The following is a 26,617-nucleotide window of genomic DNA, read 5'->3' on the forward strand; positions in this document are numbered from 1 at the left end:
TGCTGAGTGTTAGATTCTGACACGTGTGCCACTATTTGTCACCCCTAACTCGGGACTTACATTCTTTATAACAGAAGTTGCAGGAGACTTCACAACTAAAGACCTATGTGGATCTCAGAAGATGCTAGTGCAGTCCTTTCTCTGCTGTAGCCTGGCTTCCCATCCTCAGACAGGTTTTTTTATTCTCTAGTTTTTAAATCATGTCTGACCTTTGTGGAACACCTTTTTTTCTCTCTTGTGTTTTTTGTAATGTTTATTTACTTATTTTGAGAGACAGCACATGTGCAAACATGAGTGAGGGAGGGGCAGAGGGCAGGAGAGAGAGAGACAGAATCCCAAGCAGGCTCTGTGCTGTCAGCACAGAGGCCCACGCGGGGCTCGATCTCAGAAACTGTGAGATCATGACCTGAGCAGAGATTGAGGGTCAGACGCTTAAACAACTGAGCCACCCAGGTGCCCCATACCTTTTCTCTTTTAGTAGCATTCCCTATGGGGTGTCTCTCTCTCAATAGGAAAAACAATTTTCTTCTTTCTCCTTCTTTATCTGATCTATTTACACATTTATTGCATTTTTAGTAGGCCCACACTTTGAGTAGCAAGATTCCAAAGGGCATCTTTCTATTACATTTGCAAGTTCACTGGGGAAAGAAATACCCTGCTTGGATGATACCAAGGGAACTACTTAGCAGCTGCAGTGTAGTCCTACCTGGCTCCACTTGTATTGATGTGGTACAGATTAAACTGGGTCTGGCACTTCCCTGGCTTTCTACAGCTGGTATTGGCAATGGACAGATGAATAAGATATAATCTGTTCCCAAATATTTTATGCAGGATCTTTTACATATATTCTTACTTTTTTTTTTAATTTTTTTTCAACGTTTTTATTTATTTTTGGGACAGAGAGAGACAGAGCATGAACGGGGGAGGGGCAGAGAGAGAGGGAGACACAGAATCGGAAACAGGCTCCAGGCTCCGAGTCATCAGCCCAGAGCCTGACGCGGGGCTCGAACTCACGGACCGCGAGATCGTGACCTGGCTGAAGTCGGACGCTTAACCGACTGTGCCACCCAGGCGCCCCTATTCTTACTTTTTTATATTGGAATTTCTTGATTTTTTTCCCTATAAACTTGCTCTATTATTTTTTTCTGTTCCTTGTGAATCTTTATTTTTTCTTTTTATTATGGCATTCTAAATTGAGTTCTACCACTTATACTGTGATGGGAAGAAACAGTTTCACTGACGTTTATATTATGTGATTGCTTATGTTTATGTCATTTAATTATCACGTAAGTCTCAAATATCTAAGACACAGCTAAGATCCTAAAAGAAAAAAAAAAGATGGGGATTATTAGGCAAATAATTACCATACAGTCAACTTGTGCACAAAACTGCATGCAGAAAATTCTGTCAAGTTCTTACTTAGAAGATTTGGCTATTACTTCAGATATATAGTACTATAATTTCTGTAGCTATCTGCTTATCCAGCCCATAGCAAGTTAGAAACAATGAATCACAAGATGGGGCGGGGGAGGTACTGTTGATATGGGCATATTGAGAGTAGCAATCGTTATCAGTGGCCAGAATAAATACAGGAAAGACAAGAAAATTGGCAAAATGGAAGAACCGAAAATGCACAGCAGTCTGAAGCAATTAGTTAAAATGAACAACCCTGTATATTCCACTGGGAATATGATAAACATAGCCCACAACTCTGCCATCTGAGAATTTCTAACCTCGTATTCTGAAGGGAATTGAATGAATGGAATTCCCATTTACTGAGCATCTACTATACAACTTGAAATCTCTAGGACATTTCTCTTTCTCTCTTGCACACACACACACACACACACACACACACACACACATTCAGGAGACAGCAGGGATACACAACCTATTTTTAGAACCTTAGAAACTCTTGTACATATGATCAGCTTAGGCTTCTAAAGCCCCATTGTTCTAATATTCACAAGTCCAGAGTAAGTAGAAGAGTTTACCCTCCTAGGCCCCATATGCATGTTCACCAAACAGAAAGAGCCAGTTCTTTGAAGCTTTAGAACCAAGCTTACTCTTTTCTTTTTACTGGTAGCAAGTTGTAAAGTGGTGCCTCTCGAACTTCGATGTGCCTACGAATCACTTGAGGATCTTCTAAAATGCAGTTTTCTGATTTAGTGGATTTGGGGATGTCTTGAGATTCTGCATTTCTAATAAGCTCCCAGGTGCTGCTGCTGCTGCTGCTGCTGCTGCTGCTGCTGCTGCTGCTGGTCCATGACCCACACGTTGAGTAGCAGGGTTCCAAAGGGCATCGTTTCAATTACATTTGAAAGTCCATTGAGGAAAGAAATGCCCTGCCCGGATGACAAGGGAACTACTTAGCAGCTGCAGTGTAGGCCTCCCTGGTCCCACTCCTGTTGATGTGGTACAGATTAAACTGGGCCTGGTATTACCCTGGCTTCCTACAGCGGCAGTACTTTCTTATGCCTTTAAGATACTGAACCCGCTCCTGCTGGGTTGATGGGTGCCCGATGTTGACACTGATCATCTCACCACATATTCAACATTTGGGTCATTATTTTTCCTCTTGCTGATTATTGTTGTAGAAAAATGTTGTATTGACTCAGGCTGCCATAACAAAATACAATAGACTGGGTGGCTTGAATAACAGAAATTTATTTCCCACACTTCTGGGGGCTGAAAGTCCAAGCTCAGGGTGGCAACATGGGAAGGTTCTGGCGAGAGCTCTCTTCCTGGCTTGCGGAACCTGGCCATCTCTCTACGTCCTCACATAACACGGAGAGCTATGTCTCTGGTGTCTCTTTGCATAAGGGAGCCAGTTCTATCAGATCTGATCTCCACCATTCTGGTCTCATTTAACCTTAATCACCTCCTCATTAAAGACCTAGCTCCAATACAGTTACATGGGGGTTAGTGCTTCAGCATATACATTTGGAGTGGGGCAACATTCAGTCCATAACAAATGGCATTTTTGTAAAGGCATGAGTTCACTGTTTGCCCTTCAGAATTGCTCCTACTTTCAAGTGGTTTGTCCCAATTCACTGTATATTTAATTATTATGAGTTTCCATTCTTAAACCTCTTTTATCTTAAATTCTTATTCTAAATACTGTCAACATTTTCACTGCTCTCTCATTGACATAAATGTTGAGATTTGGGGCATGTGTGTGACTCAGTCGGTTAAGCGTCTGACTCTTGCTTTCAGCTCAGATCATGATCTCACCATTGGTGGGACTGAGCCCCTGCATCGGGCTGTGTGCTGACAGCAAGGAGCCTGCTTGGGATTCTCTCTCCTTCTCTCTCTGCCACTCCCCTGCTTGTGCTCACTTTCTCTTTCAAAATAAATGAATAAACTTAAAAAAAATGTTGGGATTAATATTTGTAAAGTACACTTTAAAAATGTAAACTCTGGGCACCTGGGTAGCTCAGTCAACTGAGTGTCTGATTCTTGGGTTTGGTTCAGGATCTCACAGTTTGTGGGATCGAGCCCCAGATCAGGCTCTGTGGTGACAGCATGGAGCCTGCTTGGGATTCTCTCTCTCTCTCTCTCTCTCTCTCTCTCTCTGCCCCCTCCCCCGCTCTCACATGTGTGTTCTCTCTCAAAATAAACAAACACTAATAAAATTTAAAAAAATAAAAATGTAAACTCATTATAGGTTCCAAATTAATAAGAAGATGACCTGGGTCAGAATTTCCCAACCAAAGTACCAGGGGACGCTGTGGGCTGCAATGCATTAAAAGATGTGCCAAATATCAATCCTCTTCAGACATTGGAGGATTGTCCTGAGGGGGCTTTCAGGTGATCCCCAGCCTAGTCTCCTTGGGCTGCAACTTCCCTGTGTGTTTACCTCACAGAAATATTCTTATTTTCTATCTGGGCTAAGCCAGGAAGGGGCTGGGAAGTGCTACCCTTGGCAAAAATTACTGTGCACAATCTTCAGTGCCATCTGCTGGAAGCAGGCAAAATTGATATAGTGTTGCTCCAGAAGGTAGATTTTTATTTATGGAGCTGTCTGAGTTAAAACATCATAAGAAGGGGTGTTTCTTTTCCTTTTTTTTAAAGTTTATTTATTTTAAGAGAGACAGAGTGCAAGTGGGGGAGGAGCAGAGAGAGAGAGAGAGAGGGGGAGATAGAGAATCCCAAGTAGGCTCGACACTGTCACACCGAGCCTCATGTGGGGCTTGAACTCATGAAACTGTGAGATCATGACCTGAGCTGAAACCAACAGTGAAACACTTAACCGACTGAGCCACCCAGGCTCCCGGATGCCTGGTGTTTCTATATTACAGGTTTAGTTCATTTTTTTTTTTTTCTAGTTGAAAGGAAGAACTTCGATTACATTAGAAAAATCAATTGTGTGAATACAATTCTCTTTGAAACATGCCAGATTAAAAATGTCGAACATACTAATTCGGTTAGGATACACTTTTTAACAATCACTATGATGGCAAGTTTTTAAAGAGCTTGACATATAAAAATGTGCAAGAGTATGGGAGGAGGGGGTGGACTAGAGAAGATAAATTCATGGGAAAATGGTAAACTTCCTAAAATATTAGAGAGCTTTCTTCTGAAGAGTGGTAAGTCTTTGCTTCAGATGCCAGACCAAGGACAAATGAGTTGAATTTTGATACATGGGATATGTTCAATCAGGATTCTTGGGAATCCTGGAGAAGGTATCTCCACAATGGGAGAGAAATTCAACTACATGTGCTCTACACTTACTCCCCATTTCGGCTTCCAGCACATGTCCTACTTGCCACTTAGATTTCATTTGCTTTGATATTTTCAGTAATTACAAAAGCATTTATCAACATCCTTAAAGTCTTCAAAAGCATACCCAACTAAAATTCCAGTAAAATTTGAATCTCTATCGTGGGCTGAATTGTGTCCACTCGTAATTGATATATCAGGGAGCGGGAATCCCTGCCCCCTTTAAAGGCCCTTCTAACTGGACTAAAAATCAGATTGGCATGAAGCAGATTGACAGGGGAAAATCTGATTTAATAGCATATGCACAAGGAAATCATACAGGCATGGAAATTCCACAGACAGGCGAAATGAGGTATATATGTTATTCTGAACCAAGGAGAAAGTAGTAGGGGTCTGGGACTTCAGAGGAAAGGAATGTTATTCACAGGGTGATAAGAAGAGATGTTTGGTAATTAGATGTTTGCCCTGTCATGTAGATGAGTCACTCGGATAAAATTTATCTTTGCTAATAACTCTTATTCTGGAAAGACCCTCCAATTTAGATTCTTCTATGTAGTTAAGGGTGTGAGAGAAGTTTCTCCTGGGCCCACAAGGTCTCCATTGGTTGCCAAAGAAGCACATTCTCAAGGGGCCTGTCCAAACCCCTTCAAGTCCTAACCGCTAATAACTCAGAATGTGACTGTATTCGGAGATAGAACGTTTAAAGAGGTAATTAAGGTAAAATGAGTGGGCCCTATGGATGGGCCCTAATGGAATATGACTGGTGTTTTTATAAGAAGAAATTAGGACGCAGATGTGTTTGCCCAGAGGAGAGACCATGAGAGGACAGAGAGAAGGCAACCATCTGTAAGCCCGAGAGAGAGTTCTTAGTAGAAACCTTATCTTGAATCCTTAATCTTGAACTTCAAGCCTTCAGACGTACGAGAAAAGAAATTTCTATTATTTAAGCCACCTAGTCTGTGGTATTTTGTTATGGCGGCCCTAGCAAGTTAATACAATGTTCTTCCTATGGGGTCTTTTTCCTCTATATTTTGTTCAAGGATTGAAGTAGATTTGCTTTATTTTCTTGGTGCATAATTTCCTTCAAAAAGGTTTTTTCTTATAACAACTTTCTTCTCCAGTAATGAAGAGTAGAAATCAAGCAGATTCCTATACACAGTTGCTATGGAATAGACTAAAATAAATCCTTATCACGTTCCTGCAAACTTATATGAATATTATGAGGTTTAAGCTACAGGAAAGTTGATATGGGAGAGGTTATTTTAAACAGGAATTTCTCCCATGAGGTTTTCTCCTTTTAAACACAACAGCGTGGGTAATGTTATTTCCCAGAAATTCTCTGAGAACATTTCTCTTAAGAAAAACATTAAGGGGGCACCTGGGTGGCTCAGTTGATTGAGTATCTGATTCTTGACTTTGGCTCAGGTCATGATCTTACAGTTCATGAGTTCAAGCCCCACGCCGGGCTCTATGCTGACAGTGTGGAGCCTACTTGGGATTCTCTCTCTTTTCTCTCTGCCCCTCCCCTGCTTGCCCTCGATATCTCTCAAAATAAATAAAAATAAACTTAAAGAATAAAAAGAGAGAAAAACATTCAGGAGGAGAGAAATATACATCCTAAGGGATGCTACATGCTTCTCACCCAAGAAGTGATCTGAAAGCCTATTTTCTATGTGTGGCTGCTGTGTGGTTACACAAGAATTTATGGCTTCTCACTTTTATACCACGTGGGAAGGAGGTAGTGAGCAAAGTAGAAGCAACAATGAGAGAACAGCATGGAAGGGTTTGAGGGATTGAAAGAGGAAAGGAGTTTTAACTGTCATGAGGAGTGAGGAAACATATGTAGAGATATTGAAGGAAGATTTCCTTTCTTTTTTCTTTTCCCTGTGAAAGACTTCCGTATTAATCTTTAAGGAAACCTACTAAAGATCTTTATTTTTATCAAAGTTAGTCTCATTATCTTTGAATGAGACTCCCCCCCCCCAAAACTGGGTTCTGTGTGTAGATTACACAAACTTCCTCCAAAAGGCATCTTCTAGGCCCAGCTGTTCTCATTTCCTGGATCTAGGAAATTTCTGATAATATGAGTGAAGTGGGTAATTCCTGTCTACTTTCTGAGACAAAGAGTTCTTACTTTGTTCTCCATGGAACTCCAATAGAGCTATAAGTTGTATAGCTGAAACCAGGTCATATAATCCATGTACTTTCTCTATCACTAGGGCAGAGAATGTCGGCACGTCTGGTATCTATTAATTTTTCCCTTAGCTGAAGTTTGGAAAATACGTGTTTTGAGACACACTCTGGGCTTAGGGAACATTTCTTCTTTGCGTGTGCATATGTGTGCACGTGTATGTGTGTGTATTTTGTTACTGTAATCAGCCAACTGGGAAAAAGCAACAAAAAAATTTTAATGGCTGCAAATACATGAGTTCTTTATAGATACAAAATGTAGACATTTTGATGGTTAATCAGCATGTATGTAAACAGAAGGCATAGTCATAATTTTGTCCCATGATCATTGGGCACAAATAATAAGAACTGTATACAAATCACTATAATTAGTAAGCCACAGGTTCACTTTTAAAAGAAGGTAAACGTTGCAAATAATAATTATTGCTATTTTGGGGCACCTACTATTTGCTAGGCATTGCATTAGGTATGCTAGTATATTAATTCCACAAAATAGTAGACACTTAAAAACTCTATAAACAAGAAATCTGAAACTCAAAGAATTAAGAAATGCACCCCACGATCACAGTTATCTCAATCATTTAGTGAGTGGGATAAACAATGGGGGAAGTCGCAGAGGAAGAAGGGAGGGTTGCCTGAAAGACTCTAGAATCCAGGTACAAAGGTAGTTCATCCAGTCTCCAGTAGCTAATGATATCCATAATGACGGTTTTCTCTTGTATGCTATCATTGGGATGAAAAATAATAGGAGATTTCAAGCATATTGCCTCTTTCAATTCCTCCCCAGCCAAGAAGTTTCAATAAACAGATCACTGAGAACTTAAAAAATATGTTGGCAAACTTTACCCAGGCACTGGTGTTCAGTACCATTTTGCTTCATTAAAAAAAAAAAATCAACAGAGAATGTAATCTACTTAGCTCACTAAAAACGTAAAAACATTGTCTTTAGCATATGTAATTTTTTTTACCTTTTTTTTTTTTTTTTTTTTTTTTTTTGAGCGCGAGAGAGAGCAAGAGAGAGTGTGAGCGGGGAGGGGCAGAGAGAAAAGAGGGAGAGAATCCTAAGCAGGCTCCACACTCAGCTTGGAGTCCTACATGGGGCTCAATCACAGCTGTGAGACCATGACCTGGACCAAAATCGGGAATCGAAAGCTTCACTGACTGCACCACTCAGGTGCCCTTAAATTTTTTTTTAACTGGGCTCTTATAAAAGCCCAACTTCTGAGGCTGTAAAATGCAACAGCCCTCTTCCATTTAACAATTAAGTTTAAAAACAAGTTAGAAAGTTCCACCTCTCTCTTTGGGCTTAACTAATTTTTCTCCTGCTTTGTGGAATAAAGCGTCAGCGGGCTTCCATCGCCATCTGGTGGACAATGTACAGTCGTGCTCTGACTTGAGAAGACTGCAGGACGTGAGGAGGAGGGTGATTAATAAGAGTTTTATAATAATGCAATTAATCTGAAAGGAATGCATGGGAATATAACAACTCCATAGACAAAAGCAGTTTATTTCTTGGTAATTATAAAGGGGGATCACTTTTAGGTGTTGGATCACAAACTAGGATGATGTGGAACCAAAGTAATGAAAATAATCTTTAGTCACACTCCACAGTGTATATCACTTCATAACTACTTCCAGCACCATGGACCAACTTAAGTAGAGATGTTTACTCAGCATTGTCATTTGAGAGGACAGGAAGTCTTCTATCTACATCCATTTTTTTTTTTTTTTTTTTATTAAGACAAGAGCCCCGAATGGGGGTTTTGTCTCCATATTTTTTTTTTTTTTTTTTTTTTTTGGGACAGAGAGAGACAGAGCATGAACGGGGGAGGGGCAGAGAGAGAGGGAGACACAGAATTGGAAACGGGCTCCAGGCTCCGAGCCATCAGCCCAGAGCCTGACGCGGGGCTCGAACTCACGGACCTCGAGATCGTGACCTGGCTGAAGTCGGACGCTTAACCGACTGCGCCACCCAGGCGCCCCTCCATTTTTATTTCTATAATCCCACTTCTCTTACACCTCAACTCTCAACATTGAGGATCTACTCTTTTTTGGTAAGATTGTTCTATTTTCTTTAATTAAAAAAAATTCATTTTTTAAAAAGTTTATTTTTTTTTGAGGGTGGGGGAGCACATGCACCTTCAAGTAGGAGAGGGGCAGAGAGAGAGAGAGAGAGAGAGAGAGAGAAAGAGAGAGAGAGAGAGAGAGAGAGAGAGAGAGAGAATCCTAAGCAGGCTCAGTGCTCTTAGCATGGATCCCATGAACCATGAGATCATGACCTGAGCCAAAATCAAGAGTCAAATGCTCAGCTGACTGAGCCACCCAGGTGCCCCCATTTCCTTTAATTTTAAAATACAGATAAGCCTTACGGGTAGCACACATCCTTAAAGAGCTAGGGCGGAGGGTTGCCTGGACTGCTCAGTCGGTTAAGCGTCTGACCCTTGGTTTCAGCACAGGTCATGATCTCAAGGCTTTTCAGTTCAGGCTATGTGTTAACAGCACGGAGGTTGCTTGGATTCAACTTCTCTCTATCTCCCTCTCTCTCTCTGCCCCTCCCTGGCTTTCTCTTTCTCTCTCTCTCTCAAAATAAATGAATAAACATTAAAAAAAAAAAAAAAGCTAGGGCAGAGATGTGGCTGGCAGAGGGAAAGAAGTGTGCAGTGCTCGTCACAGAATAGTTCCAAAACCCTACCTTTCAGCACATTTACCTTGGTTAGATTGGCTGTGGGGCCCTTTCTGGTCAATGAGCTATGAATTAAAAATTTTAAAGTCCATATGATTCTAGGAAAGTAGTTTACAATTGACAATAGGCAGCAGAGTAAATTGAAAAATTCAGGGTGTTTTTTTTTTTTAAATTAGTTTCCTTTGTTATTTTTCCATTAATACAACAAATGATACATTAAATATATAGCTGGCTCAATGTCATCTTCTCCCATAATAAATATATCACAAATGGTATGATATGTGATAAAATATAATAACATTACTTTTTTCATACTCACCAAAACATATTTAGCTATATAAATAAATGCTGCCTTTCAAAACAATTTGAGTAAAGATATGCTGCTAGTATGCAAATACATTAGAAATCACAAGCCTCCATTTGTCCCCAGCCAAATGCTGCCACCTACTGGCCAGACTTCATTCATTGGTAAGCTACCACTGAACCTGACGGGAACCTTCCAAAACAGCCTCAGCCCCATAAGTAGTCATATCTGTTATGACTAGGGGCAAGTTTTAGGCCCTTCTAGTCTGCCAAGTCACATCCAAGCTGACCCTACCCTCCCTACATTGCATTGCTGACGATTCAATTTAGAGCCAGCCCTTAATGGTCGTGCAGGATCCCTCCTCCCACCCAGACAGGATTTCCTCCCTTTAAAAAGCTCTGACCTGGGTGGCTTGGTGTGGGGCATGATGCATTAGGTTCTTCTTGTCTAGTTCCATTTAGTTTCCTTTCCCTCCGAACCTCTATCCTCTACTCCTTCACTGCATGCCCCTTCAGTTGACTGAACTCAGAGTAAGCACTGGACACAAACTGAGTAAGCCAGAGTCCCTCCAACCTGCCATCTGGGACACACAAAAATAATCCAGTCTCAGTTATTCTAGTTTGGAATTTGTCTCAATGGAGGAGCTGCAGATTCTGGAGCTGTAGGAGGCCATTTTCAACCATAGGGGATGCTTACCAACATTTCCCTCCTGTGCCTTATAATTCCATCACTGCTATCAGGGAAGAAAGGAAAGGAGGAAGAGCATGCAGGAAGGTATGAAAGATCCCTGTAAGTGGAGGACAAAGCCAAGAGGATGCATAGAAGGGGCAGAGCCAGGGATGAAGGGCTCGGTTCCAGCCCGATCCATAGTTTCAACCACAATCCTACTCCTCATAGAAACCCCCCACCTCAAAGAGAGAGAGAGAGAGAGGGAGGGAGAGGGAGAGAGAGAAACTCCCCTCCTTTCCACGTAAGCTCATTTGTTTCTGGCACCCAAACGAATTTGAATGAATACCTCCAAGCTTGTTGCGGGCTTCCTGATAAAATTATAAAAGGAAATGTCGTCACAAGCCAATCATACATCAGTTCGACTTACATTAAAATCGCCTTTTATGAGTTTGCTAAAATTGATACAGCAAATATTCAGAAAATGCTTATTCTGCAAAACACAATGCTTGTCAATCACAGGAATGCAAAGATTAGTAGGAACTAACTCTTTGGGAGAGCAAACAACAAGAAAAATAATCATAGGTAATGCATTCCATGACAGGAGTATAAATAAAGTGGCTTGGGACAGAGAAAAGAGTGATTTATTCAGATTTTTGAAAAAGCTTCATTTATCAAATGCCGAAATACTAGCAACATGCTGAGAAGTGTGTTGTGATCTGGAGACACAATGCAGAATAAACAATCTCTGGCTTCAAGGAGCTTAACTTTTATCACAGAGTAAGTGGAAATGCATTTGGCACCCAAGGGAACAGCTAACCAAGTGCTAGATGTAAGAAGGCATTCAGAAGAGGAGATACGTTAAACTACTATGGAAAGGTACAAAGGTTAAATAGGATTAAACAGAAACGGAATAACAAAGAAAATCTCATGGAGGAAACTGGTATTGAGACAGTTCTCTCAGCAGCATTAGATTCTGCTTTCTGTCCTGGCTCCTGCCTGGTTTCTTCTCAGTCTTCTTGGTCCTGAGTTCCCTCTCCTTCTCTTTCCTCACTTTCTTGCTAGCGGTGTTTTAACTAACAAATATCTTGAGACCTGAGCTGCCATTAGTGAGTCCTGTTCACCAGCTGAGGTCTGTGTCCTCCATCAATTTTCTGGATCCCCTGGTGCCTTCCAGCATTTCTGCTGCCACCAGCAGGCTGACGGCTCCTGTGGCAGCCATACCCCCCTTGGAGGTCTCAGTCTCAGCCTAGAGATGCTTCTAGATTTTGAAAATTCCTTCCTTGTTCACTCTCCATTGGCTGTAGAGGAAGTAGTTGCCCTCTGCAGTTCCTATTTCTGTACCCCTGAGAATACTCTTAGAATCTCTGTTAGCACCTCACCATTTCATTGCTTCACAATTGCCGATGCTAAACATTTCTGTCAAAATAACCGATGTTGTTTTTTGTCTCCTGATTGGACCTTGGTTGATCTAACGAGGCAGTGGGGGAAGTTGGGAAGGACTGCACAAAAAGCACAAACCAAAATATAAAAGAATTCAATAATGTGACTTCATGAGAATGAAAGACTTTGCTCCTTGAAACACACCATGAAGAAAATGAAAAGACAGTCAGTGGAGTGGGAAATATTTGCAATACATACCTCTGACAGAAAAAAAAAATCTCTTGTATACAGAATATAATAAAGTATCTCAAAAATAAGAAGATGGCGTTAGTTTGCTTGGGCCACCATAACAAAATACCACAGACTGGGTGGCTTAAACAACAGAACTTTCTTTTCTTAAAGTTTTGGGGACTGGAATTCCAAGACCCAGGTGTCAGCAAGTTTAATTTCTTCGAGGCCTCTCTCCTTGGCTTGCAGATGGTACCTTCTTGGTGTCCTCACCCTGTATTTCCTCCCTGTGCACATGTCTGTGTTCAAATCTGCTCTGCTTTCTTTTTAAAAATATTTTTTAATGTTTATTTATTCTTGAGAGAGAGAGAGAGAGAGAACGAGAGAGAGGCAGGCACAGAATCCAAGGTAGGCTCCAGGCTCTCAGCTGTCAGTACAGAGCCTGATGCGGGGCTTGAAATCACAACTGTGAGATCATGACCTGATCTGAAGTCGGATGCTTAACCGAGTGAGCCATCCAGGTGCCCCAAATCTTTGCTTCTTTTAAAGACCATTGAGACACTTGCAGATGGTTTGTATGGCCAGTGCCTTCTGTCCATTGCAATAGTCCCTTTTCTCTGATTGCAAGAATCCTTTTAAATACAGTCTCTCCTTAGCTATGTCCAGATTTGTGTCTATTTGGCATTTCTTTCCTGCCTACTGTGGTCAGCAGCGGGGCAGTCTAGTAGGAACATGCCAATTGCAAGCTGATAAGGAATGTGTTTTCCAGGGCCTGTTACATAATTTTTGGGGACCACTGCAAATGAAAATGCAGGATACCTTGTCAAACAAACAGGGGACAAATACCATTAAAGATACTAATACATGTTTTGTCTCTTCTTCAAACTGTCTCTCTCAACTTATGATGTCTTTTATTATTTCATGTCGTTTTAAATAAAGAAAAAATAAAAATTAAAAAAATGTTTGTTTATTTATTTAGTTTTGAGAGAGAGAGAGCATAAGCAGGGAGGGGCAGAGAGAGAGAGGGAGACACAGAATCCACAGCAGACTCCAGGCTCGAGGTGTCAGCACAGAGCCCGACATGGGCCTTGAACCCACGAACTGTGAGATCATAACCTGGGCAGAAGTCAGACGCTTAACTGACTGCGCTACCCAGGCATCCCAGAAAAAATAAAAACTTTAATTATCGACGTGAGCTTTACCATTCATCTCTACATTGCGCAATACCAGTTTAAATGCAAATGTAGAAGCTTTTTTTCCTTCTTAGCTTGTACATGCATATGCATTTTGTTCTTACTAGAAGAGTGGAAATGCTGCATAAAATGAACTCAACTCTTTTTGCACTTATTTATACATGCACAGCCTACATTCCAGCTTCCTGATGAATAAGGATGGACCAAAGGGAAAAGGAGCTATGTGCTCTCCTATATCTCCCTCTCCTCCTGTGTCATCATTTTTGGCATAAATTGTTCGCTAATATCAGGAAGTTATGTGAATAAGGAAAGATATGGTAGCGTTCCTTGGTCCGGTGGCCTAGAACACCATTGTCTTCTTTCTGCATTCAAAGCGAGTTCTTGTTTGAATGAAAAGTGGCTTCTTGGGATGTGTTAGGCCTCCACCCACCCTGCCCCACCCAATCATAGACCCAACATGCTTACCTTTGTTCTGGCCTTGAGTCTAGATGAAATTCCATCTCCTCCACTGTCACCACCGGTCTAGGGCAAGCTGTGGTCTCTGATCACTTGGACTGAAGTAATCTACTGACTAGTCTTTCTGTATCCATTCTTGTTCCCGTAATCCATTTTACACGCTGCACCCAGAGCCATCTTCTCAACACATTTGATTGTGTTATTCCCCTGTTAAAAAGCCCTTTAATACTTTGAGAATGATGACAAATATGATCCACAGACTCCTGTAAATTTTGCTCTTACATTTTCTTTTGGTTTCAGTCTGCAGCGTGCTCCCTATGAATGCTCCATTCCTGACTAGTGGCCTTGCAGCTCCTTGATCAGCCCATTTCTTTTGATCTTTTCCTAGAGAACTCTTCCCCATCTGTACTCCATTCCCTCCTTCACCTAATTAAAGCCCACTCATCCTTCAAATTAACGTTCCAATGTCCCTTCTTCAAGGAAGCCGTCTCTTCTCTCTGGCAAATTCTAATCTTATAATTATTTTTTCATAGAACCATCTGCCTCTCCTTTGCAGCACTCAAAACAGTTGCAATTTCATATTTATTTTTATGGTTATTTTATTCCTATCTATATTTTCTAGAGTATAAATGAAGAGAAGAAACCCCTTTTCTGCATATCTTTTTTGGTTTGTTTTCATAACATCTATCAGTAGGTGGTGATTGTTTACTCATGAGATAACCTGAATAATGAGTCTTCCATAAAGACCTTATCTGTTTTGTTTACTGTTATTCCGCCCACCCTGCCTGTACCTAGAAGCTTTCCTGATACATAGTAAAGAGCTTAACAATTAATCATCGGATGAACAATAGCCAAAATGATCAGACTTTTCTTTTGAAATTCCAAAGAATTGCTGATTCCAATGAGTGCTTAAATAGGATTGCAGATAATCCTACTGTCCTGACATCTGAACATCTGAACACTCCTACCTTTTTCCTTTGCTTGCAATTTTATCTTAGTCTCTTTCAAAATCTCAGTTGCAGAATGGGTATAATCCTCTGGTCCTTTGTGGTGAGGAATTTGAAGGATTCACTGTATCTTGCTTTATTGCATTATTGTGTTCATCAGCGTCTCTGTCTTCTTGTCCACTCACCTGTGGGCCCCTTCCTTTTGTGTCTGTCGCTGATGTGGTCTTTGTTGATAGCCCCTCCTTTTTTGCGTTTTTGGCCAGTCTCATAGTGTTCTCAACATCTGTTATGGTTTAGAGGGACTCTGCCTGGAAATAGAAGTTCTTTCCAGACCGTGATATAAATTTCTAGTGAAAGCGAATGAATATATAGCAAGAAACAACATTTCACAAGGAAGTTGCCCGGGAAGTGGCCTGTTGTAGTAAAAAGAGGCATTTGCCTGTTATCCCGTCCCAGTAGCCTGATCACCCTGACCTGATCGGGGCTTTGCATCACATTGTGTGGTTTGTTGCTCTATCCTCAGCAGACTGTGTGGATTACGGTATGTACATTGGCACTTGTTATACAGCAAGTGCAAACAGCTGGGTTTCTTGCCGTTCATCCAGTGCCAAGATATTATTCCTCATAAGACCCTTTAACTGCTTTTGCAGTTAGTAACATCAGTGACTGGGAAATCAAACATTTTATCTAGTGGTTTGTTAACCGAAGGCTATTTTCCAGATGTTTTCTAGAGCTGTTCTTCAGATGTTGATTTGTGGTGGCGTTGATATTTTCTTTCTATAGCATTTTATTATTTTTGAGCAGTGATATTTAATTTAGTTAGGGGAAATGTCTTTTCCAAACTCTTTGTTTCTGATGACACACAGTTATTTTGTGCCTCATGTTAATCCCACAAACTACAGGACTTGGCCCGATTATAGACAGGACTAGACAATAGAAGCGTTAGAAGAGCTGCTGTACCAGACTTTTACTTCTGTCGAAGCTACCAGAGACACTGACAGATTATAGGCGTAGGGAATTTTAGGGCCGGGGGGATTATTTATGAAGATCCCCTCTTTATTCGCAAAACGTAACTGGAACTCACAGACGCTAACTGATTTTGCCCTGGGCCACACAACTCGTTGTAAAATCAGAACTGGAACTTAGGTCTCCTAAGATACAGGGGAGGGGAAACCTTTTTCCTATGCTTCTCACCTGGAGGCACATAGGTGGATTTGTTTGCCCCGTTCAGTGGCCGAGGGCTGCATTCACTGGCAAAGAGGTTTCCTGACAACATTTTGAAGAGACGGGACAAACTCCCACTGCCAGTCCACAGGAAACATCACTTTTTCCCATTGGCACACTGCTGGCTCTCTCTTCTTACAGGCTTGCACTGAGGTATCACCCAGATGGAATTACTCTCGTGAAAAGCCATTTTGCCAGGAATCGTTTCTATGACTCTACTCCAATCCCTCCTTTCTCTCCACAAGCTCTCTCCCACCACACAAACCCACCAAGGGCCTCTTAAAGCTTGGTGATCATCTGTTTCTCCATCCATAGTGAGAGAGGAAGGGAAAAGAATCAGTTCAGTATGCTGTGGGGCAGAAAAGTTTTGAGAGTTTGACAGCAGTTTATAAATAAGTCAGGGTAGTTGTTGCAGACAATGGGAAGTATATATGGGAAACAGCATCGTAAAAAAATGTATTCATTGAGAATGAAGGATGACAGCATACAGTCCAAACCCCCAAAAGCTTAACAGAAATTCTAATAAAACTGTAGGTAAGCTTACATTATATTACACAAGTTTTTAAACTCTGGATCTGGGCCGAAAACATCACCTGCTTTAGGTCTTCAAATAGACACTTGAGCTCCAGAGTAATACAATTGACCAGCAAACCACTGTCAGATTTGGTTGTAATCTATAGACTGTCAACCTGGGGGTAACTGGTAAAGTAATTTTTGGTCTCTTTTTGTCTGTTTTAATTCATGATATTTCTCTGCAGCTAGCTTTACAAGAGAAATTGAAACACAGCTGCTGCCCTGTAAATCCACAAAGTGGAATAAGCAGTGTCCAGTGAAAGAACACGTCTCCCAGAATAGCTCCTCTAACAATCCTGCTTGCCTCCCTTACTGGAATCCTTCCTTGTGGGCTCAACGATGATTCATGCGTGGAAGGCAGTGGAACTTGATTCAAAGGCACAGTAGGACAGAAAGGATGCCATAACTTGCTGTTAGGAATTGGAACTGATGAATCAACAAAAGCAGAGAAGTCCTGGAATACCAGCTACAAAATCAGAGCCAAAACTTACCCCTTTGGGAAGATACCTGATGACTCTTATTTGACTCTTATTTGTCAACTCTTTTACTATTTGTTGTTCTTTAAGCATGTATGAATTTAGCATGCTACTAAATTTGTTCATACTATTGTCTTGTAACATCCACCAGCCCGGAACACAAATATGGTCAGCAGACTGGGGCTGTCCAGGCTGGCATCACCTGTAAGGCGCTCCTCTCCCCTGGCAGGTCAGACTTCACTGCACTGCTGTACAAGGACCTCCCGTCCCAAATGCCTAACTCACCAGCCCTAGCTCCTCCACGTTCTCCCTCCTCCCCTTTGGCTTTCAACATTGACGCCTCTCCAGGGCTGGGTCCTTACTCTACTCCTTCAGCTCAATGCTTAAATATACTCTCTTGGGTTTTGAGTTTATTTTTCCCCTCAGCCACATTTTCATTGCCCCTCTCTGTCTTGAAGCATTCACAGACGATGTCAGGGTAACCATGCCCTTCCATGCTTGGCTTCACTCTTGAGATTTAACAGACCATATCCTGCCCTTTGGGACAGTTTCATTCCAGTGAGATCCAGGTATGTTAAAGAAGTGGTGATACACACACACACACACACACACACACACACACACACACATATATATATATATATATATATATATATATATATATCTGTCAGCACAGATCCCTATGCAGGGCTCAATCTCATGAACTGAGAGATCATGACCTGAACTGAATCATCAAGAGTTTGATGCTTAACCAATTGAGCCACCCAAGTGCCCCAAGGGGTGGTATATTTTTAAAGTGATACTTTATTTTATTTATTTTATTTTATTTTTGAGTAACCTCTACACCCTAGGTGGGGCTCAAACTCACCATCCTCAGATCCAGAGTGGCATGCTCTATCAACTGAGCCAGCCAGGTGCCCTTAAAGTGATATATGTTTTGTTTTATTCAAGGTGGTTGAAATAAAGAGCGATGTAAAGGTAGATGTGTAAAAAAATGTTAAGGAAGAATGAGAGGGTGAGTAAACTCACCTGTTCGTATTGTTTAGCTATTAAAAAAAAAATTCATTCCCCAAAGTGTTCCAAAGGAATATGATTCGATGGTATTAACATGTAGTTGTATTAAAATGTTCTGTATTCATTTGGTATGTATATTTGATTTGGTGTGTATATTTGATTTACTTGATGTATATTTGATTTATTTGATTCATTTGGTATGTGTATTAAACTCTCAGCTTCTTAAGGGCAGAGACTGAATTTTCATTTCTCTTATTTCCCTTGCTGAATAGGCACTCAATTTTTTAAGTGACAAGCTGACAGATTCATTAAATCAAGGCCTGTATGTCAGGAAGTGTGAGCCGTTGATCTGTGTACAGATGTCACCACCCTTTTAGAAGACAATTCCTGAGAATGACAGACTTGGTAAATCACACTGTGTGAGTATTATTCCCTCTGCCTCCCCACTCAACCCCAAAATGTTGACATTTTTATTCAGATGAAATTCCATTAAAATGAATATCGAGGAATGACTTTATCAAGAGAACAAAAATGGGGACCTTTGCCCAGTAAAAGTGGTGCAGTGTGTGTGTGGGGGGGGCAGGGCGTGGGCACAAGGTTGGGAAACAATTGGAGTGGCAATGTCATGAAAAGGGCAATATTTAGCCTGAGGGGCCCGTGGGAGCAAGAGGCGGCTGTCGTTGGCAGGACACTTACCCCTTCCCTCTTGCATTGCTTTGTGACTTTGGAAGGAATGCAGAAAGAGGCCTTACCACTACTCTTCCCCTCTCTCTGTACCACTATGTCCTCACTGTCTCCCCTCTGGTTCAGACTGTTACCATCTTGGATCTGGATTATTGTTAATAGTCTCCTAATTTGTTTTTCTGCTTCGAATTCTCCTTCTTCTAACCCATCCAATATGTCCTGATCAGATTAATCTCTCTGGAACATCCACCTGATTGTGCCAATTGTTTAGCTATAATGTTCAGGCACGTTGATTTCAATTACCCTTCTTTCTTCGGTTCAATATTCCGCGACATCCACAGTCCCCCTCTAACCTAGGTGTTCTTCTGATCATCTACACTCTTCCTGTATGTTCCTTCCAAGAAATGAGACTCACTTTTCCTCCAACACGCCCAAGGCTTCTGCCTCAAAGTTCTACCATAGCTGGTTGTCCTTTACTGCCGTGTCTTATATCTGGAACTTTCCCGTATTTCACGACCTAGTTTAAAAGCTGCTTTGTCCATGAAATGTTCCCTGAACATCCCTCTAGAAGTGTTATCTGCCACCTTTGTTTTTTCACTGCATGTTGTGTCTTCATATTTCTTGAGATACCTATCATTTTCTACCTTTTGTCGTTTGTATTTGTGTTCCTGAACTGAGTGGTTGAGTGCTCTGGGTCAGACAGCTTAGATTTTAATTTAAGGTCTGGTCACTTATGGGATCTTGGTTATTACACTTTTTAAGTCTTGCATTCTTCATTGGGAAATTGATAATAATCATAATTATTTCATAGGGGTTTTTTTTGATGAGGATTAAATGAGATAATGAATGTAATACACTTAACTCAGTGCTTGACACATAGTAAATGGTCAAAGAATTGTGTTATTTTGTTTGTTATTATTGTTGTTTTAATTTCCTTTCTAGGCTCTAACTTCGGTGAGGGTTAAATCTCTCTATATAGCAGAGATCAGCAAACCTTTTCTTGTGAAAGGCCAAACGATATTTTAGGCTTGGCAAGCAACACACACCTCTGTCACCTATTGTGAAATAATAGAAAAAAATATATATTGGTTTCTGCCCCTGGTTTCGGGCACAGAGCGACTGAATCCCTTGTAGTTTTCCTAAGCGATAAGAGCACTGAGGGCATCTTTTGTTGTAATGTTTGATCTTTGATCTCAGTTCCTGACACAGGGGTCCTGAAACCTTTACAATTTTCTGGGTGATAGGAGTGTGTTTTGTTCTAATGAGGCAACTCCGGGCGGTCTCCTGGATGGGGACTGGTCACCAAAAAGACCAAGCCATGATGAGAAGCTTAGAGTTTTCAGCCCAACCTCCCCTTCTCCAGAGAGGGGAGAGGAGCTGAAAATGAAGTTAATACTCGATCATGCCTACGACAGGAAACCTCCATAAAATCCTAATAGTATGGGGTTTGGATTGCTTTCAGGTTGGTGAACACATCCACATACCCCAACCACACAGAAACAAACTCCTGTGCTGGGGATCCTCCCAAGACCTCCCCCTACGTATCTCTTCATCTGGCTGTTCACCTGTGCCTTTTATCACATCCTTTAATAAGTGGGTAAACGTGTTTCCCCCGAGTTCTGTGAACTGCTCTAGCAAAGTAATCAGACCCAATGAGGGGGTTGTGGTTTGGCTCCAATTTGTAGTCAAGTTGGACACAGGTTGTGGGTAGCCTGGGGACCTACTACTTGCAACTGGCATCTGAAGTGGGGGCAGTCTCACGGGCTGTTGACCTGTGGGATTTGGAGCTATCTCCAGGTAAAAAGTGTCAGAATTGAATGACCCCATAGGACACCCAGCTGGTTTCAGAGGCTTGCTTAGTAGGGAACTCCCCTACCTCCATATCTGGTTGTGAATGTGGTCATAGTAGAAGAGTAAAGGAGACTTGTAAGAGGGAAAAACTGAGTTTTTCCTAAGACACACATTCTTTCCTTTTACAAAAATCTCTGAAAATGCAAAGTTCATCCCCAGCTCACACGCTGTATAAAACCTCAATTTGCTGACCCCAGCTAAATAGCCTACAGAGCTCACATCAGTGATTCGTGGATATAAAAGTTAACTGAAGAATGTTGCCTCATTGATTGAGTGATGATGACCTGACTGAGTTCTATAGGAGCGCCTCTATGCTTTTTTACCTTTTGCAAATGACTCTATTTTTCTCCCTTCCACCCTGCACCATTTGAAGTCCTGACTCTTTTCATGTGTCAGACCTAGGAACAAGTTGGATGAAGGCCCCCTAAAGTGTGGAGGCAGGGTGAGTTGCCTCTCCTACACAGCTGTGCCTCTCTGGGTCTCTAACACAATCCAGCAGGGGAGCTGTGTGCATGAGGTTAAATTATACTGGGGAGAAAAGTGGTAAGAGTATTGGAACAATGTTAAATGTTGTATTATTGCAATTAGATGGCAGCTATTTATGTTTCTCCATGAATGTGTAAAATCCTCTCTCCCATGCTGGTTTTAATTGAATGTCTGACAAATCCAACTTTACTGTGACAAAAGAAAATGAGAATGTTGGTGTTAGCATACCTTTTCCCCTTATTAACTACGTACATATCAACACCTGGGATAATGTGCATTATTTTCTCCCTTGTGCCTTGGTTTTATCACAACAACCTCAATTACCTCTATTAAGCATCTTTCCATAGATATACAGGAATGTGAGTGAGAATAAATGGCTTAACTGAGAATTTTTACTACTGGCAATTTGGATGTTGGCTCTTTTTTCCTTATAAAGTCTATTTTAGAAAAGAATTGACACGGGGCACCTACGTGGCTCAGTCAGTTAAGCCTCCAACTTCAGCTCAGGTCATGATCTTGCAGTTTGTGAGTTTGAGCCCTGTGTGGGGCTCTGTGCTGACAGCTCAGAGCCTGGAGCCTGCTTCGGATTCTGTGTCTCCCTCTCTCTCTGCCCCCCATCCCCCTGCTCACATTCTGTCTCTCACTCTGTCACAAAAAAACCCCCAAACCATTAAAAAATTTAGAAAAGAATTGATACGACACATTAAATTTGAAGCCCTGACTGTATGTGTATCTTCACATGTTTGAAATGCTTCTCTTTAATTACTCCATAATTGTGAGGCTTATTATCATTCTTTTTATTATGTAAACTCTATGAATTCACTTATGGGCGGACCAGAGCAATATTCAGAAATATCTATACATCAGTAATATCTATACACATTGCATTTCTTAGCCAATTTCATACCTTGAAAGGTAATAAAGTGATTCTTCTTAGAGTACAAAAATGTCCACTAGGTGCTGCTGCTGTGCACCGAATTAGCTAAAAGAGCCTGAAGAAATACATAATATTAATAATTCCACCCACAAATTCCTTATCATAATCGCTTAAGCAATTATTATTGGTAAGGCAAATAAGAAAATAAATGGTACATAACTTGTTTCTATATAACTTTGAAGACACTGTTATTTGCAACTTGTGTTTCATACATGGAAAGGAAATGTCTTAGGAGAAAAGCTAAAAAAAGTCAATACTAATTTTTATTTTTCAATAAAGCAACAAAAGCAATATAGAAAAAGAGAAATTTGAGAGAATGCAAAAAATCAGAGATAAAGTATATATATAGACTTCAGACAATGCTATGCTTTTAATATAGAAAAACTTTTGGTTAATATAACAATTATTAATCTAGAAATCTAATACAATTCTGTAGCAATCAAGCTAAGTCTTGAAAGGTAAAACCTTAATTTTGATTCTGGTCCAAATTCAACACTTATTCATTTTATTTCCAGGCTTAAGAAGTGATAGTTGCCAAAATATAAACATCAACTGTAAATTTTACGAACTATGCTTTCATTTATCTTTTAGGATTGAGATGGTGAAAGTTCTATGGTGGTGTTGGTTATGGGAATACCCAAGACTAGTTTAAGAAGGTTAGGGGGTTGGGATGCCTGCGTGGCTCATCAGTTAAGCGTCTGGCTCAGCGCATGAGCTCACGGTTTGTGGGTTCAGGCTCTACGTTGGGCTCTGTGCTGACAGCTCAGAGCCTGGAGGCCGCTTCTGATTCTGTGTCTCCCTCTGTCTCTGCCCCTCCCCCACTCATGCTCTGTCTCTCTTTCTGTCTCAAAAATAAACAATAAGCACTAAAAAATAATTAAAAAAAAAAAAAAAAAAAAAAAAAAAACAACAACCAGGCTAGCTAGGGGGCAATAAGAGCTTGCCTTCTGTTATACTCACTAGTCTAATCACTGCAGTTGGTTGAGGAGAGGAAAAGTTGAAACAACGTGGAATATTTCTCTCTTACCATTAGTTTCCATTTTGTGCAACTTATGGGGAAGGAGAGTTGACCAAACTGCAGACTGTGCACCTTTCCCCTTCTGAGCAGCGAGCGAGGCCCACAATGAGAGCATTACTGCTGCTTCGGTACTTTCCCTCTTATGGAACAAATTTGCAAGGTCTGCGGCAGTGATTCATAGTTCAGGAAAGACACACCTTCCAGAAGCAACGATGAAGAAAGAAGGATATTCTATGTTTAGTCTTTGCTATTTTTACCCTTCTGGTTTTCAGCGAAATTGTGTACAATCGTTTGGTTATGGTGACCCATTAATTCATGAAACAAGCTTCATTTGAGTCAATGGGCTTCTTTTTTCAAACTTAAAAAGAAAATGAATCTATATGTTCTTGTCCTTTCTCTATAGTATGTTCTGTTATTTTACTAACTCAAAGTCTATCCAATTATTCTGGACTCATCTTGAATAAAAATTCAGTGTTTCACATGAATAGCTAAATAATGATTAGTGGTTTAATTAAAAATAAACAAACATAAGGACCAAATTAGTTTTTTTTCCCAGTCCTTTTTTATAATATGCACCAAAATTACTGTTGTACTTAGGAAGTATTTTTAAGATAGAAGCTGACCTTACTGGTACTGAAATATTTGAACCTTATGGTTGTGTCATATGGCAGGGACCTTGTGCCTTATAAAAAAATATCATTTATATATTTAGTCACACATAACTTCTTATTTCTTTAACATCTGCCTCTTCCATTGGACTATAAAAACCCCAAGGACTTATTTTGTATAAAGAGTGTCTATACAAATAGGTGCTTAAAATGTTTTGTAGGCTGAAAAACATTTTTTTTTTGTAAAATAAACTAAAAAATGTATTAAAAAAGATAAGCGTTTCTGAATTAAACAAATGAAATATCAGCCAGGGAGCATTTGCTTCCAGACTACCATAATAAAGTGAATATCTCAATAAGGCGAGTCAAATGAATTTTTTGGTTTCCCAGTGTATAAAAAGTTACATTTATACTATACAGTATAGGAACATGCCTTCCTCACTAAGCTTAATCATTTCTAGTTGTTTTTAAAAAAAAATTTTTTTTTAACGTTTATTTATTTTTGAGACAGAGAGAGACAGAGCATGAACGGGGGAGGGTCAGAGAGAGAGGGAGACACAGAATCCGAAGCAGGCTCCAGGCTCTGAGCTGTCAGCACAGAGCCGGATGCAGGGCTCGAACTCACGGACCGTGAGATCATGATCTGAGCCAAAGTCGGCCGCTTAACCGACTGAGCCACCCAGGTGCCCCAACATTTCTAGTTTTTGAGTTAAGGTGGGAAACATGTGACTTCCTTTCACTTGAACACATACAGGCATTGTAGGGTTATTAATTGGCCTGATTTCAAGATTGTTGTGTCTCTGAGAATAGGGAGGCCTGAGGAGAGGGACAGAGGGAGGGAATGGCTGCTGTGTAGAGTAGTCAGAACAAACACAATATTTATCAAGTTCACTGTCTTATATGGGTGTGGTTTGTGATGCCTGCAAACAATTACAATAGTTACATCAAAGATCACGTCATAACAAATGCAATAATAATGAAAAAGTTTGAATATTTTGAGGGGCGCCTGAGTGGCTCAGTCAGTTAAGTGTCAGACTCTTGGTTTTGGCTGAGGTCATGATCTCGTGGTTTCGTGAGTTCAAGCTCCGTGTGGAACTTGTAGCCTGCTTGGGATCTCTTTCTCTCTCTCTCTCTCTGCCCCTCCCCAAACCGTGCTGTCTCTATCTCTCAACAAATAAATAAATAAACTTAAAAAAAAGAAAAAGTTTGAACTATTTTGAGAATTACTAAAATGTGACCCAGAGACACAAAGTGAACAAATGTTGTTGGAAAAATGGCACCAATAGACTTGCTCGACGTAAGGTTGCTACAATTCCTCAATTTGTTAAAAAGCTCAATTATCTGAAAAGTGCAGTAAAGCAAAGTGCAATAAAATGAGGCACGCCTGTACAGTTTTCAGCACCTTGTTTCTTGACTCTGCTCTTTCATAATTAGTGTAACACTTGGATAACAAGACAGCTGCTTAATACTTTCTGGTTTCATCCCTGGCCTCCAGTTATGTTAGATATGCCAAGTCCATAAAAACACCAAGTGATTTAATTAATTCCAGTAAGTATTTATTGCACACTTCTTGTGCTCGGTTTTGTGCTATATTCTATTCATGCCCTCATGTTTATTCCTTTGTACCTTTATTGATGGTGATCTTTCTACCTTGAATGCTTTTCCCTTTCTTCTTCATTTATGTAACTGCTTATTCCATAAGACGTATCTTGGGCATCACCGACCCCATAAAACCTTTCTTGAACCATAATATGACTGAGGTCCAGAGGATCCTATATATGGCTCTACTTATAGAACTTAGAACATTTTATTTTAGTGTTAAACATTATCTATATATCCATAACCCCCACTAGATTATGATGCTCCACAGAGTAAAGCAATCAGAAGCAATCTGAAGAGAACTAGCACTTATTTCCATTATCAAACATATGAACTTACCTGTATCTGCACCCTAACACTCTGTCTTACTTCCTAATACAGTGGATAGACTGCCATTGATTCATCTGAGGCCAAGATCTACTTGGGCATTTCCATTGCCCCTGATTTATAGTTTGTCTAGGTATAGAATTCTAGTCTGGAAATAAATTTCATTTAGAATTATAAAGCATTGCTTCACTGTCTTTTTGTTTCTAGTGTTGCTGAGAAATCCAAACCATTTCTATGATTCCTTTAAATATCTACAAAGAGAGAGTAATGTAATGATTCCCCACATACCTACCACGTTGCTTCCACAGTTATGAATTCCTAGCCAATAATGTTGCATCTATAGCTCACCCCCCGCTTCTTAGTCAACTTTCAATTATTTTAAATAAAACTCCAGACATCACACTGTCTCACGTGTGAATATTCAGTAATTATCTCTGAAAGAGATAAAGGATCGTATTCCTGATCCTTGACATATAATTTGTTTTATTCTCACTGAAAGATTTTAGGAAATTACTTTTCTTCCAAGAACTCTAAAATTTTACAGTAATGTGCCAATGATTGCCCTTTATATCGGTAATTTCATGTCCTTCCATTCTAATAAATGTTCTTAGATTGTTTCATTGATGACTTCTTTCCCTCATTACTCAGATGCTAAGCTTTCTGGAATGGTGTTATAATTTTCTTTTCTTTCTGTTTTTCATTTCTTTGACTTTTTGTTCTGCTAGAGATTTTCTCAACTTCATCTATCCATCTATCAATGTTTTGATTTCTGCTACTGTATTTTTTTATTTAAATTAAAAAAAATTTAGAGAGCGAGAGAGTGCAAGCAGGGGAGGGGTCAGAGGCAGAGAGAGAAAGAGAGCGAGAGGGAGAGAGAGAACCTTAAGCAGGCTCCACACTTAATGCAGAGACTGACACGGGGCTTGTTCTCACAACCTTGGGATAATGCATGGCCTGAGCCAAAATCAAGAGTCGGGCCCTGGGGACACCTGGGTGGCTCGGTCGGTTGAGTGATGACTTCGGCTCAGGTCATGATCTCACAGTTTGT

This window comes from Prionailurus viverrinus, chromosome B1, assembly GCF_022837055.1.
Source record: "Prionailurus viverrinus isolate Anna chromosome B1, UM_Priviv_1.0, whole genome shotgun sequence".
NCBI classification, from domain to species: domain Eukaryota; kingdom Metazoa; phylum Chordata; class Mammalia; order Carnivora; family Felidae; genus Prionailurus; species Prionailurus viverrinus.